The sequence below is a fragment of the Sinohyriopsis cumingii genome, chromosome 4 (genome assembly GCF_028554795.1).
Source record: "Sinohyriopsis cumingii isolate HCF-2022 chromosome 4, ASM2855479v2, whole genome shotgun sequence".
In the NCBI taxonomy this organism is placed as follows: Eukaryota; Metazoa; Mollusca; class Bivalvia; order Unionida; family Unionidae; genus Sinohyriopsis; species Sinohyriopsis cumingii.
Window position 1 is genome coordinate 58374962 of NC_142964.1, and position 15459 is coordinate 58390420.

The 15459-nt window shown below is 35.4% G+C and overlaps 1 protein-coding gene across 11 annotated transcripts in view; it reads right to left on the minus strand.

The window, feature by feature from the left end:
- Nucleotides 1–15459, minus strand: part of LOC149801223 (uncharacterized) — a 238899-nt gene that overhangs the window by 207916 nt on the left and 15524 nt on the right. The window lies entirely within an intron of this gene.

Below are 15459 nucleotides of genomic sequence, written 5' to 3' on the forward strand. Positions count from 1 at the left end.
AAGGTTACTCTATGTACTTGCTTACAAGTTGAGTTATTACTAAACAACATAGATCCTGATTTGACATTGCATAATGCATCTGCAGATTATGGTCTCTGTTGTTTGTTCTGCTAATTACTCCTAACAAACTGCACAGACCCAGATCTGCTGGTGCATTATGCAATGGCAGATCTGGATCTGTGCAGTTTGCAGTTGGTCTCAACTCAGAAACAAGTGAATATAGGAATAGTTCATTTATATAATCTTTGCTTAATTTTGTTCATCACTCTCTACCAAAGACAATAATAAGATACTTTCCCCATCCCACAATAGGGCAACACCTGTTAAAATATCACAGGTAAAAGGTACACATCAGCAAACACCTTAAAATAATTTCCTTTCTATTAAGTAGGCAGTGATCACTACAGCTACTGAATCATATCAATAATTGAGTAAGCACCCTGCTGACCTTGCACATACCAGTAATAAAGATAGTCCCTCCACAGGTATGTGCTCAAGGTATGCACCTATGTGCTTATTCACAACATCACAGAGCATCTGCAACTTCGAGGTCAATTCCTTGGAACATTTTTGTTGTACAGAAATAGATGAGGTTGTCCAGTCATTAGCAATAAGTCAAAGTTATTTAATAATTCAGAAAATATAAATTATGTTATTAAATATTATTACATTCAAGTTTTTTGATAAATTTAATTATGATAATTTTGAAATTTAATATTCCAGTTAACTAAGATTTGTATGAGAGTGCATTCAAATAGGTATGAAAAACATGAAATACTATAAAGGCTGTGATAGACAAAATGGTTTCACGTGTGTGCCATGTTAATGAAACAGCCTATAAGCCAATAGTAGCTGTAGGGGTCCATGTAATGTAGGAAGCTGAAAACTGAAAATATCAGCTGAAAAGTTTGTGGCCAGAACAAGCAAATCATAGGTCACACCAAGTTAAGTTCCCAAGTGATCAGACTGATTTCTCTTGGACTTTCAACAGCTCCAGTGGCCTAAGTGGTTAGAGCATCTGCCTCAGATGCAAGAAGCAGGTTCCAACCTGGGCCAAGTCATACCAAACACTTATAAAAATTATACTAGCAGCTGTGTCGCTTGGTAGCATTAAAAGGTCAGTGTTAGGACTGGTCTGCCTGGTACCAGGATAAGGTAACTGGGATGGGACATGATGCCACATGTTTGAGGCATGATGCCCCAGTGCTAGACATCACTATAATCTGCCACACTGCAAACATCGTAGAGACATGACTAAAAATTTTAAAGCTACATTAAACATCCAAAAACACACTGAAAGGCATTCTTCATGAGGGGTATCTTCAAATTTTAAAGGGGACAGGATTTTTTGAGAATATCCTCTGTGAATAGACTCCTGATACATTCAACAAATGTGTGTGTTAAAAATAAGTTTTAATGCATAAAGACAAAACCAGCAGTGATCACGTAATCATTGTAACAATGGTACCACCTGTAAATATTAGAGCCGCATGTAAGAGCAGGGACATACTTGTACTACAATATGTGGAAAACTGCATGCCAACAATTGTACAACTTCGCAAAGTGTCTTTGGTAAAATGCTTTTAATAACCAAATAATCAAGGAACGCCTATGATTGCCAAATAATAAAAAAGTCACTTAGTAAGCCTGGCTGGTACAACCTATAGGCCACAGGCCAGATCTGGTCCATAACCTGGTTTTATCCACTTACATGTATTTACATTCTAAGAGCTTTAAAGTTTCTTCTCCAGCCTGCACTCTAACAAAGGATGCATAATGTTGTGTGACAGTTAATCAAGCACTTACATGATCACACTGAACTTTGTTAATAACAATGACTTGTACAGGTTTCTGTCATTACAAATCAGTATGTAAGCTGCAATTGGATTGGCTAATCAGCTAGAAAGAGAACTTCACTGCATTCAAAAATTAGGAATACAAAAAAAATGGACCATCACTCTGCAGATATTATATTGAACATGATCAAATATGGAACAATGTGTAGGAGAGCAGAATTCCAATGCAACCGAGTTTCGGTTATACCAAGCCTTCATGTTCAGAGAATATGTTATCTGCATACCCCAGAAATCCAAAACAGGTCTGGATGAATGATGTTCTTCTGTAGTCCACACAGTAGTAGAGATCACCCAAGCTGATTGTAGCTGGTTGGTTGAGAATAGGAAACAGTACAGTAATCTTAGTCCAGCAAGGAATCTAGGCCTTAACAGCATAACAATTTATCTTTAATCTATTTGAAACAATCTCTTCCAATTTACTGCTAATACTTCTTTCATATTTTGGTTGATTTAATTAACTACTTTTCAAAGACCAACAGCTTATCAAATTTTTCAGGTTTGAAATACACGCAACATTTAGAAAAAGGTGAGAAATGTCAAGGCCAATTTGTTATAGCAGACTGAACAAAATTAACTAAAACATGGAAAGCTCTGACACTACACCGAAGGTACTCACACCATGTAGGCCACTTAAAATTACTCCCTTTATCTCCATAATTGTGTGTTACAGGCTTAAACAGTCAACAGACACAAAAACCAAAGTAATCAATTCACTTTTCTTCACATTACCTACTAAAACGATAAAAGAAAATTGTTACCCTTTATGTAGTCATGTATTGCAGTCATTAGGTACTTCTTATGCAAGTCAAATCTGTGGTACTGACAACTATTATTATTTCTTCCAGAAGGTTCTTATGTTCATGGCACTCAGATTTTACACTAGTCACAACTAATATTGTCATGCATCAAAATATTGTTGAATATTGTTATTTAAAGTATCTGGGAATATTTTCAGTAAAGAAAATTTAACAAAATAAATGTCTTCTTGTTAGGCTAAAAGAAATTATGTGTATTTCCTATAGCGCTGGTTTTAAAATCAGGGTAGTCAGATTGTTTTTTTTTCCTTTCTTTTTTTAAAACATAATATATATTTAATGTGATTTTTTTGGTGGGGGTTACCATGGGGGGAAAAAAGGTGCTATGGTCAGCAACAAGAAACAGGGATGTTTGACTGACCAGAAACATATTTTTAAGGGGCCTTAAAAGTTGCAAATGTCATGATGCAGATTCGAATTTCCTTAAGTACTAACTGATGTTTAAACTAGCAATATATCAAAGTTTCATTCACCAGATTATATTCACATCAACAAACAAGGACTAATTCTTTTGGTATTTTCCAGAAGAAAAATAAATGGGATCCACACCTAAGACAGCATTATAAGCTGGTTTGTGAGTAGTACTGAAGGACAACCTGTTGAGGGATAGGTGTATCTGAGATACTATAAGCTCCTAGACAATCACACTGTCACTGACAACAACAAATCATCAAAGGGAGGGAACAACACCATATTACTGACTATTATCTGACTGATCAAGAAATTTTTTATTTTTTATTTTCATGTGATTCAAACAACACATGTGGTCAACTAACTTCTTGTTTTTCAATTTTTATGTTCTTGCCTCCTTTTATTGGATTTAAAATCCAAAAAATGATCGGTTTATCTACCACCCATCTACACTACTGGTTACTTTTCTTTGTACGATGATATTTCAGACCAGCATTCTACTGGTATCGGATGATCAAGCTGCAGGATCTGCAAGGCCTTCCATATGACTCGGGACGACATATTTTTTTATATAAATCACCAAACATAAATTACGCTGATTTTATACAAAATAATTAGTTAATACAAATTTGTTTTTCTGCCTTTACGATGAATTATAGGAGCAGTACTGTACTGTATTTGAAGAACATGCCAAACAGTTTGAAAATAAGCTGTGAAAAACACAGACCCTGATCTGCATCACATAATGTACTGGCAGATCAGGGTCAATTTTGTTTGTTCTTCTTATTTGTCCTAACAAGTGGTGCAGACCTAGATCTGCTGGTACATTATGCAATGGCAGATCTGGATCTATGTAGTTTGCCATTAGATTTGAATATACAGTACGTACAGCTTACATTTAATGACATGGTGTTTACAGTTGGAACATTTACATTTAGTATGTAAAATAGATTCTGAAAAAGTCCACAGAGGGCCATTAAATGGCATACATTAATCTTCTATGACATGCAGATTACATGAGTCACCAGAATTTATTTGTACGATTCAACAATGTAGCAACTACTGCGTTAGAAACTTCATTAGTGTTTGCCATTCAGGAGCAGAGAAGAAACCATTTTATTCCAGTTACAGTGAAATACTGCATTAGGATTGTGCTTCATGGTACACTAGATGCTTTATTGGTTTTGAGATTCTGGAGAGGAAAAGCAACAAGTTGCATTCCCATTAGACTGATACACTGCATTAAGAATGTGGGTTTTTTATATTTATAACATAGCAGTACTCCACAGCATTTTTACTGAAACACAATAATACAGCATGAGGAAGAAAGCATTGTGACAGGATAGTTAACGTTTAGCTATGTAATTTTTCTTTTTCTGGTTGCTTAATTCTTAATTTCATGGAATATATACATGTTTTTGAAAGAATTTTTTTTACACCTGCCAAGATCATTGGTGCATGTATTACAGTTTTTACAGAAAAGCAAATGAAAAAGTTGATGACTGTAACAGAGTTTTTCAACAACCAGTCTATAACAATAAGCACTAACCAAGCTGTATATTTGTGGACTTTATGCAGACAAATTAACAACAAATATATAAAGAAAATTGTAATGCATCAAAATTATGCAAAACATTTACATTTTAAACATTTAGTTGTTAGCATATTGCTCCTGCTATAAACACAATCCATTTAGTATTAGTGCGTGTTTGTTCGATATATATACTATGCTCTTAAGCTGTACTTGTTCCGTGCAGATTGGAAATGATAATACTTGATGCTCAGGAGAACACAGAATAATATATTCGAACATACTTTATAGCCCCCTAAAATTTCTACGTTATGTTTCTAATAACAGTTTACTGTCAAGGACATACCATATGTAGTCACTTATAATTTGAGTCTAACTGCAAGCTGCACAGACCCAGATCTGCTATTGCATAATGTGCTGGCAAATCAGGATCTGTTATTAAAAGCGAATATATATGGTATGATTTTCTATACACCCCTTCCCCCATCAGTTTCTGTGTCTCATTTCCACCATCAGTGCATTGGCAAGGACATGACTTATGAACATGTATAAATGGTAACGCAGGTAACACAAAGAATAACTTGAACATAACAAGGTCTTTTAATCAGGCCACAGCAACTCAATAAATAGTCTATAAATAAAAATCAAATATGGGCACTTTACTGCAATAGTCTATATTTATTAATTTATGTAGCATAACCTTATTGTTGGTGGATAAAATATAAGCAACTGAAAGAAGATACAGTACATCATATATCCCTGCTAATACACTGGGGGTGGGGGGGATCAGGCAGAGAACCGAAGGGGCTATAGTAAAAGATATTTCCTAGTCAATATACAATGTGGGTGGAAATGAGACATATGAACTGAAGGGGCTATAGTAAATAATATTTCCTTGCCAATACATGTTACAATCTTATTAAAGACAGATCGCCTCTGTCCTATGTGAAGAACTCAGTGAACACTATAATGGGGTAATGTTCTAGTGACTTCTGAATTTGCCAATAGAAATGCAGCTTTCAGAAATTTGAAAGTGATTGATGCTCTCCAGTCATACTGCTCAGTTTCCCAAATGCAAAGATATAAGACTTCATCTGATTGGCTGACACAGTAAGCAATTATGGTAATAACACAGGTCATCGGAATATGACTCTTTAGCAGTCGCTGTCAGGTTTTCACGTAGGGCAGTGGAGATCAGATTTTAATCAGATTGATACTTGTTACTGCTGGTGGAAGAGAAACAAGAACTGATGAGGGCTAAAGTAAATTTTGTATCATTGCAAATACAATTTGATTTTTTTTAAATCTACCTTACATTTATCCAAATACTGCTTTTATACCATGTAATACCATCATAAATTCATTTATAAAATCAACCTAATTTATACAACCTTTAGGTTAATTTGACCTATTTAATTACCAGTTTTCTTCAGATTAATTAGATGAAAATAATGTACATAGACTATTATCTAGGGTATTTTTCACATTATCAAAGCTGCTAGTAAAAAATCTGCCAATTCAATTTATGTTCTTTCATTTTAATGCTGTTTTTAATGAAGAAATAAGATTCAATCTGTGCCACTGTCCTCGCTTTTATGCCATCGCTGGCACCATGTGCTCTGAAGCACAGGCAGCTGACATAAAAATTATATGTATTAATTTGTTTCAAAATTATGCATAAATAATCATTACTTAAAAACTTAAAGATATAATATGCCCCGAAACTTCATTAATTTACAAGTATCCTATGGGATAGTTACTATCAATTTATGCCAATTTTTGATACAATAACCCAAGGAATGCACAATGGTGTAAACCAAGAGCCACCTACATTAAACATAATACATGTATTGTACTGTGCACTTATCTGGATGAATTTTACGAAGTGCAAACTCACTATAATTTGTGCACACTGACAATGTCACAACATTCGCATGACATGCATGTACATACTGAACAAATTAGCTCCCCATGTCCATGCTGGGCAGTCTCCACTTTGAAGGTGCATTCTATCTTTACAATATATGGTCAAGCAAATAAAACATGTAAGGTCCATTTCTGACACTTATTTAAGCTACAAAGCTAAGTGGTAACATTCATCAGGTGTGAATGGTGGTAGCTTCCCAGCATATCACCAAACATGCATGGTGGTAATCTCCCAGCAAATCACCAAGCATGCATGGTGGTAACTTCCCAGCAAATCAACAGGCATGCATGGAGGCAACTTCCCAGTAAATCAACAGGCATGCACAGTGGTAACTTCCCAGCAAATCAACAGGCATGCATGGTGGCAACTTCCCAGCAAATCACCAAGCATGCATGTTGGTAACTTCCCAGCAAATCAACAGGCATGCATGGTGGCAACTTCCCAGCATATCACCAATCATGCATGGTGGTAATTTCCCAGCAAATTATCAAGCATGCATGGTGGTCATTTCGCAGTAAATCAAGATTTTCCAGTTAGATCTTAGCATCTTCTTCAATCCCATCATGCTGGAATCAAAACAGGCTGTGAATAATGGATTTTTAAAGCAAGTTTAGACTAAACAACAAGATGTGCATATTGTATCAAATAAAGCCAATGACAACCACAAAAGTTAAATTATACCCTTGTAACACTTACAGATAGTCAGGGGTCATCCTAGCATAATATTGCTAAAACTGACTATGCCAATGGTGGCCCATGACCTAAATACCATGGCAACACTCATAAACATATTTCAAACATGATAAAGATCATGTGGTAAATAATTTTCCATCTACCAGTAATTGGCCTAGGGCCAACCTTAGCTTTTAAGGCCGCCAATTTAGGCCTAGGGCCAACCTTAGCTTTTCAGGCTGCCAATTTAGGCCTAGGGCCAACCTTAGCTTTTCAGGCTGCCAATTTAGGCCGAGGGCCAATATACATTATATGTGTATCAATAAGATCAACGATAAGATTTATTTTAAAAATAAATACCTCCAAACAGACTGCCTTTTAGATGACTGATTTGTATTCAACCTCTTAGGCCATTTAAGGCTGATTGGTCCATTTGATCAGGTGCAGGACTCATCTTGTGAATGCTTTTAAAACATTTTATTATTAATTTCATATCTCCACTAAAATCTGGAAGGTATCAGACTGCGATCTTCAAACTAGAAGAAATAGTGCAAATTCCTTGTGCAACAAAAATCTCATCTAGAACAAGTCCAATGTATTGAAAGCGATGACAATTTACAACAAAATCCTTAACATTTTACTTCCTGTAGATGCTTAACAACTGCTGCAGCCACAGACATTCATTTCTGTCTGTGAAAAAGGAAATTATTGAACAACACCCACTCCCCTTCTACAAATTAACATGGTGACTATAGCTCTATGCAATTTGGAATCTGCCTGCTTGCAGATTCTGTACTCACTTCTTTTCTCTATCAATATGTTCTGTCACTGATGATATATCAGTGTAAAAAAAAAGAGACATTACAAAAAAACTTGATGAAACATTTTGTGCTAATGTTGTTTTAAATTGATCAGTAAAGTATTTAAATCATATATGATGAACATGTCTTCTTTTTGTGGATATGTTATCAGTGGTTGGGCATATCAATGTGATCAAATAATCTGTGGTTGGGCATACCAGTGTGATAAAATAATCAGTATGGAATAGACGAGTATAGAGTTCAGACCTTCATCAACAGCTGCCTAAGAAGAATTCTCCAGATCCACTGGCCAGACACCACCAGCAAAAACCAACCTGTGGCAGAAAACCTCTGGTGATCTTTTGTGGGCAGCCTACACACCGGCAGGGGTGATGGGCAAAACTGAACTGACTGAATAGGCGAGTGAGTGGAGCAGAGTTAAAACCACACGAGTTTGTTAATTTGTCTTACTAATTTGTAGAAGGGGATTGGGTCTTGTCAATAGTTTTTCTTTGTTGCTGACATAAATCAGTGCAATTGTTCTTGCTGCAGCTGTATAAAATGAATTCACAGTGTAAAGAATAAAAATGCAAATGACTAATAATTATTCACGACTGCTGAAGATTAAGGTAATTTGTAGTGACTGATCTCAATTCTACACTTCTTGTAATGATATCGGTAAAAAATACTGATACATTGATATATCTATTGTTTCACCCCAACTGGCAAATTCTGCCAATCCTGGTGTGTCCCTGGATTACCTCTCCAAAAAGGTTTTAATTAGGCTACCCCACCCCACCTTATTTGCTTATAGGCTAACCTAGACTAAGCCAAGACCCAGGAGGACCTAGAGGTGCCCACAATTAGGCAAACACTGGGTCTGTCCCAATGACACCCAAACTTGCAAGTGTGAAAACAGGTCAAGGCCTGTAACTCTGGCCTTATCTAAAATGCAAGGGTAAAATGGGTACACATCTATTCCAAAGAGAAACCGTCTGCTGCCATTAAAAACCACAAAACTGTATCATCAAATGCAATATAAGCTGATGTTCATTTAAAACCATTTGTTTGTTCCACTAACCATATATACTCACATAGAAGCCAGATCCAGATGCAACCTGCACAGACCCAGGTCTGTTGTAGCAATATGCACTTACACATCTGAGTCTATGCAGTCTGTTAGGACTAATCAACAGAACAAACAATACAGACCCTGATCTGCTTGTGCATTATGTGATGGCAGATCAAGATCTGTGTCATCTGCAGTTGGCCCCAACTTGTAGGCGAGTACATATGGCATGTCACAAGATTAAAGCATTAGTTCCTGTTAACACATTTCGCCTGAAATTCGAGTAGGAAACACATTTTGAAAGCTATTTCTGAATACATTAAAACTATGCATTTTATGCCAGAACCATCTTGCATACTGAACTGATTCATTAATCAAATTAATTTTAATGGACAGAATTATGAAATGATTCATCACATGCAGTGGCCTAGCAACCCCCCATGCAATCCCTGCATCTGCACAGGCCCATTAAGGGCACAAATTTATCACTGTGGCATGATGGATTGTTATGCCACTACTGCGGTAGGTCTGTTTGGTTGGGGTGGGGTGCTTGAATATACAAAAATATGAAATTCAAGGACTAACAATTTAATGACAATTCAGGACTCAAATGATTAAAATTTCCCAAGTACTCTCCTTCCACTCGATTCTGTGATAACCTACTGCATCATTTGATTAGTAGCGTGAGATAGCTTTCCACCTGTCCTTGTATTCTACTCATCTGTGTGTTCTTCTCTCTTATTCCTCCTATTCCTTCTCCTCTTCCTCCCGACTTTCTCCAAATTCCTTCTCCTTCTTGACTTCTCTATACTCCTTCTCCACTTTCTCCCCCTCAACTCCTTTTCCTCCTCCTCCTCGACTCTCTCCACCAACTAGATTTGTTGACTCAGACTGCTCTGCTAGTCTCACTTCTGTCTCCCTCTTAGAGACTCGTTTTACTGCCAAATTATGAGGGGCTTCCTTAGAGTAACCCTATATTGCTCAGCAATCTTCCTAGGCAAGACCAAATTTTCGCTTGTTAGTCAGAAGTTATAATTCAGATTGAAATTGTTATCACAATTCCTACTGGGTGTCGCGTTGACCCCATCCAATCGAACTTAGCGGAAAATACCCTTCTCACTGTCTGTCCATGTGGGGACATATTTAAAACACACCCCGGTCCCTCATGGGTTCCTCTGATCTTAGAACTAAGCTGTAACACATAGGTGGGAAGTCACATCATCTAATGCCTGTGTCGATTCAAGATGTCGGGTCTTCTCTCTGGTCACAGTAACCTTGCGTTAGAGATTAACTATAGCCTGCTGCAATATTTAGACATCAAACCATGGCTTGTAATAATACCTTAGTTTATACACAACTTACTAACTAGGGCTCAGCAAACATGACTCCCATGAAACTGTTTTTTGGGGGGGGCCATAAATCTGCAACACTCTTGTTTCACCTATGGCCGCCTGTGAGATTTCCTCATTTCTCATCAATATGCATAAACCTGTAACCAATCACTGTGAACATATGTAAATTTCTTTGCCAATGTGACCTAACATAGTCTGTAAATCTGTTTCAATCAGCCAATCAAAATGTCTTCTACAAGTCAGTAGGGGGCCCCGAGTGGCCGAGTGGTCTAAAGCGCTCTTCGTTACGGATCACTGCCATCTCACCTCTGTCTGCTGCGGTTCGAGTCAAAGATTCAGCCAATGTGGGCATGTGAGAAAGCTTGCCAGTAGCTTCTCGTGGGTCAGTGGTTCTTTCCGGGGTTTTCCGGGTTCTTCCTCCACCATTAATACTGGCCGCCATGTATAGCCTATCGTGCTGAAAAATGGCGTAAAACCCCACAACAACAACAACAACAACAAGTCAGTAACTTATGAATTGAAAAAACAGGCACTTTCATTGATGTTCAAGAGATTGTTACATTTTGTTGTTGATGACATATTTTTGTTCATGCACATGCATGAAAAAAACAAAGAAATCTCGCACAGGCAGCCATTGGTGATTAAGAAGCATAGTGCATTATCAACTGTAACTTACAATGATGAAAGTGACTTGGAAACAAAAAAGTTATAGCAATATAAAAATATAAAGATCAAAAAAGTGGTGACTAAAGGCAGTTAATTCCAGTACATTTTGAATTTCATCAAATTCACATAGTAAACTTCTGTTTACTTAAGCAGAGACTAACTTACCAACTATACTCACTGTATAAGTCAAGTAACACCACACGCAACAATGATCCAGATCTGCTGAAGCATAACATGCTTGCAGTTTTTATGTTGTTTGTTCTACTGATTATTCCTAACAAACTACACAGACCCAGATCTGCCTGCATATTATACAACAGATCTGGATATGTACAGTTTGCAGCTGGTCTCATCTTATAAGCGAGTACAATTTACCCTCTCTGGCTTAAGAAATAATTTTAATATCTTCCTGAAGAGTTCATCCACAAAATCAACAAACTTTATGTTGATTAGTTCAGTATAGTGACTTGACTTTTATTTCAAAATTGTTGGTCAGTAATCCACACTATAGTATATACTCGCTCATTAGGCAAAAAACAGAAATATATGTGTATCCAGTATCATCCATGTTTTCTCATTGCAAACTCTAACACATTTCTGTTATATATATAAAAAACACAAAGAATCACATTAAATTAATAATGTATAAAAAAACAAAAACAAAAAACCAACCCAGTGCAATTAAAATCACAAAGGGGGGGAGCCTTAGTACAGTGGAATAGATTAACTGCAAACAGCATAGTCCCTTATCTGTGGTGCTGAATAACATTTCAGCAGATCAGAGTCTATTTTGTTTGTTTTATTGATTTCTCCTAACAAACTGCACAGAACCATATTTGCTGGCACATCATGGATGGCAAATTATCATTCAGTCTGATAGAAAGTCACTCTGTTATATAAATGAAAGGGTGGATACAAGGTCATCTCCCTACAAGTGGAAATAAAATTAAACTTATATTCTTTATTTCAGAACCATCCTATGATATATTCAAAAAAGGGTCAATATTCTGAAATACAATATGCTTTTAATACTATAAATATCCGACATTAAGTGTAGTTTCTTGTCTAGCTAATAAATGGTACACAAACTTGGTAAATGTCATCAGCATAATATTCATCAAGAATTAATAGTGAATTATTTCCAGAACAAATTTTACAAATACTCGGAAGCAATGCCATCTTCATACCTGACTCAATATTTAGTTTGTGGCTAGAACATCAAAATACTGAAAAGTCAAGAGAACTGTAAAACAAGGTATACGTAGTCTTATGCATTGATATTTTCTCAACATTCAATAATTGCAATCCATTCACTACTGGAATAAAATTAAGGTTTCAAAAATTGAAATCATGCATATTTTTTGCTCGATAAAAATTCAAAAATAATCTTCTGGAGTTTTTAAAACTTAATTACAACTTTGTGCCTCAAGATTTTCTGACGATTTGTAATGAGATTGCCATTGATAACCTAATTCAATTTCACCAGTCAGTTGCATAATTAAAATGAACACACAATGAAACAAGCTAGGAAATATAGATGCACACAAATTAGTAAGCAAAAGAGTAGACATAGGAATAAAATGACTAAAAGAATGAACAAACAATAAATGCATGTACAGGACTTGAAATTAGCGGTACCAAATTCCAACAGCCTGGAAGTGGGAGTCACAGTGGCTGAGACTAGTTATAATGTTCTGAACTCACGACCAATAGGGTGCGAGTTTCAGTCCTATCAACGGGCTAGTCTAGGTCACCTACAATGGCATGTCCTTCCAGGGCAAAGCCCTTTTTCCTATTCTCCTACTGCCTACTTGTCTTGACTGGCATTAAAGCAACAAACAAACAAATCTACCAGTCGAGTAGTACATTTCCTGTCAGAAAGTAGTTTTCATAATTTCAATCTGATGGCTAGTATAGTTTTAGTTGTTTCTGGTCAGTTAATAAAGGAATGGTCCAAATTCAACAGGACTTGTAAATTTCTCAATTCACATGTCCTTACGATCACCAAAAAATGATATTCTGGTGTAAGAAATGAGACAAATGTGAAATATATCATTTTTACATGAATGAAAACATAAAATATAACATTTATATATAAATGAAAATATGATATATATCATTTATATACGAATGAAAACAAAGGATAATCAATGATCATAATATTTCACAAACAGACATTATAATTTTACTAAAACCAGTAAGGGAAAAACAAAATGTAAATTATGACATGAAAAAGAGGTTAGATTTTAATGGGAGTTTTATTTACTGTTTTATTAGACCAAACATTAAAATAAGTATCCTCTGTGCAGAAAAATAACATATCTCCCCAATTCAAGAATTTAAAGGCTATAAATGAATTCTTTTGTTTTCTTTAATCAACCAAATCTGATTTTTAGTTCATCCTTGGGTGTTCTTTTGTACACAAAGAGCAGAGCAACATGGTTCACCGAGTACAGACATAATTTAGCATAAATATCACACTGTGCATACACTCCAATGCTGCTTTGTTTGTCCGCAAGCAAAATGATGGTTCAGGTTAGGTGTTGTGGGTAAATAGCATCAATTCTATTAATATCATTAAAGCAAATTCATAACCTGCCCACAGGGCCAGATTAAGACCTTCCATGGCCCTAAGCACTGAAAATATTATGGTGCCCCCTAAAAAATGTGAAACTAAAAAAAAAACTATCAAAAGCAAAAAGGGCAAATACCAGTCTTGCCATCATTCCAAATAAAAGACCCTTGTCAATCAAAAGTCTTATCAATGACCTGCTGTTAATGACTGCCACAGTGACAGATTCATTACATGCTGTCTTTACAAACAATAATCAACAACCAGGTACACATGAAAAATCATTGCAGGTTTAACAGATCATAGACTAGTTTGGACCTGAAGAATAATAGATGCTAGTTTGGACCTGAAGAATAATAGATGCTACCTTAATCAGAAAGATAGATGACAGCTGCTACCTTAATTTGACAGATATTACCTTCATTTGTCACCAAAATGCTGGATAGGTGCAATATTGCTGAAAACTATAAATGTCAAAGAAAAAAGTTCATCTAATATTTTCAAAATGGTGTGACAAAAGGCATGCCAGCAGAGCAAAATGTTGTGACAATAGGCATGCCAATAGAGTTAAATGTTCAAAGAAAAATACTGTTGGTATAGCAGGCTAATAAAATAATCCATCTTCCAATTTGTTTTCATCAAAAACAAATTGAATAATAACAACAATTTACAAAAAGATACACATTTAAAATGTAAATGTAGGAGAAAATGTGACAAATTTCATGATTTCACTATCCTATTCAAGTTTATAAAATACTTTCATACAATTGGAGGCAAAAAGTGCACATACAATTTCAAAAATGCACATATATTTTGCATGTCTGAAAAACAATACCAGTGTTATGTATATTAGATTTAATTTATATCTGATTTAATTTAATTGTTTGTTTGTTAGTTTTAAATTATTTTATTCCATTACATCTTATACCAATGTAATTTTGCTTACTGGAATTTGACATTTTTCAGAAATTAGTTTGACCTAATAAGAGAACTTTGTATCTTTATGCTGACCTAGTTCTTGACCTTGATTCAAAATTAATAACAGCTGGAGTAAAAAAAATTCTAATTTTTATTTTTATTCATTCCTAGTGTGGGATTTTAGGGTTGAATTGAAGCTGTACTGGGTGTACGTGACTTTTTACATATAACAGTCTCTATTTCAAAATTCTGGTTTTACCAGAATTGCGCAGTAGTCCGGTTTAATAGATGCTTTGAGAAAAAATATCAACTGTGCTTTTAAACACTTAGATATCAAGGTGTTTTTTCTTCTGTTGTGACCAGTTGGAGTTGTATTTTAATTTTTCTTCAAATTATTTGGATTCTAAGAGATTAATTCTTTTCTCTGGGAATATTTAAGTGCTCACATAGAATACTTGGACAAAGACATTTATTGAAATTTTTTATTCAGAATTCAAATACCAGAATATTATTTTCTGAGGTACAACAAAGAACTGTTGACAGGTCAATACTATACTGGCTACAGTATACATCATTGCCTTCCATTTTGGATTTTTGTTGCGACTCAAACTCAAATTCATTAGAACGTCTTATTACTAGGACTTCTAATTTTTAATTCTTGGATTATTCTGGGATTATTTTTGGATTTGATTCTTAAAACTGTAAGTTCTTTTCCTCATTTTTACCTTGTTTTTCAAGGGAAATAAATTATTTGTTAAATTTTACAAAGCCTGTTGTCTTCGCCTTTTTTTCTTGTTAACACCAGTTTAGTGTTTTTGAAAACCAATGAAATAATTAAACAATTTGTTCTAGTCAAGCAATTTCAGGAAT